Raw genomic sequence first — 1,802 nt, 5'->3', positions numbered from 1 at the left:
AGGCATCTCATCATGACAAGCGAAGCAAACTTGAAAGTTTATTGTAATCTTTGCTCCTCTCAAATCTTCATAAAACACTTTGCTTATTAATTACTTGGACTGGGCATTGTTTAATGTGGACAATAGATGGAAGAAGGAAGGAGGGTGGAGATTACACTGGGGAACTGATGAGGTACCCCACAACCGTGTAAGAATTAGTGAATCGGAACACTGAGTGGTTGCAAACTAAAGTAGAAATATTGGACAGAGAAGTAGTGGTAACAAAATAGTTACTGTTCTTTGAGGACAGCATGTGGGAAGCATGAAGAGAGGTGGCAGAGTTATGGAAAGCTCTGCAAGACTAGCTAGGAGCGAAGTAGCCTATATGTCTCCAGTGCAGTAGCTGAAGGGGCTACAGAAAGTGCAAAAAGATCTACTGCCAGAGCTAGGGTTGGTGTTGGAATCTAATCATGAAAATTTACCTTTTATTTTAACTTAACCACAGTAGAAGCAAGAACACATGGGGCAAAGGTATAAAATTCGTTTTACTTTCCAGTAACAGTGAAGCAGGCACAGTACCTTTGTTACGTAGTCCATGTATCTCCTGTTAAGTGGGGGATGCTGCAGACATTTGTCAGAGTTAAGGTACAGTGGTTGTTATTGGTTGCAAAAGTTGGGAGTAAACATGTGGACATGAAAGAGATGGAGTTACAGAAGCGTTACTGGGGCATGATTCAGTTTGTCCAGAGTAGCGAGGGAGCCAGAATTCCTGTGCAGTGAAGTTACTGATGGGTTAGAACGAATGCAAGAAGGTGTGATTAGCCCTTAGCTGTACTTCCAGCAGGCTGAGGCACATTGGTTGTACTCTACCTTCAATACTGTAGTAGTAGCAACCAGTTGTTTCAAGTAGGGGAAACTCACAACACCAAAAAGTTTAGAGTAAGATGGGAGCGGATTATTAATAAATGGGACATTGTGATGAAATCTTACCCTCCCACACATCACCATTAAATTTTTCTTAGTGACTTCATTAGTTTCAAAAGCTTTGAGAGGTGTAAGATATACAAAAGAAAAACATTATCTCATTGTTGGCTCCAGTTCTTGTGTTTAAGGATACATTCTTGCAGCTGAAATTTTGATTTATAACATTGTGGGTTCCTGATGACTTAATAACTGATGAAGATTTGCCTTATTATTCTTGAATTTTATTCTGTCACATTTTTCAATATAACACCGTCTTTACAATTTCCACTTCTATCACACCACACATTACATTATTAGTGACCCAATCAAAGACGTCTGATTCCACCAGTGTCATGCCCACTACTACTTACATTCTGCAGTACTCACAAATGCCAAATAATTTACAAAGCAAAAGAGTTTACATACTTTCTTGTCAAAAGAAGAATCATCATCAAGTTATAACATTATTTTATAAATGAATCCAGAAATAAATTTAATAATTAGTGTTAGATTGTGCAATTAATGATATGAAATTTTAAATATGCCAGATATGTTGTAATTTCAAATATTTTTAAAGGAAGAATAATTTTAAACATACATACAGAGTGTAACAAATTAATTTCTTTTCATATTTTTTTAGTCTGGAATATATGACAAAATATACATAATCATATGAAATTCTTTTAGTTAAACAGCTGAGACAATGTTCACCTACACAACAATTGATAGTATAAACGGTATCGGTTATTTCTACAAAGAAAAATGGTAATGTTAGAAAAGGATGTCCCATAACAGTGTGAAATAATGGAACCTAGTTTCCAAAATTTATCGATCGCAATTTCAGGGGGAACCCATCCAAG

Source organism: Schistocerca cancellata, chromosome 7, assembly GCF_023864275.1.
Source record: "Schistocerca cancellata isolate TAMUIC-IGC-003103 chromosome 7, iqSchCanc2.1, whole genome shotgun sequence".
NCBI classification, from domain to species: domain Eukaryota; kingdom Metazoa; phylum Arthropoda; class Insecta; order Orthoptera; family Acrididae; genus Schistocerca; species Schistocerca cancellata.
This window is presented reverse-complemented; position numbering follows the sequence as displayed.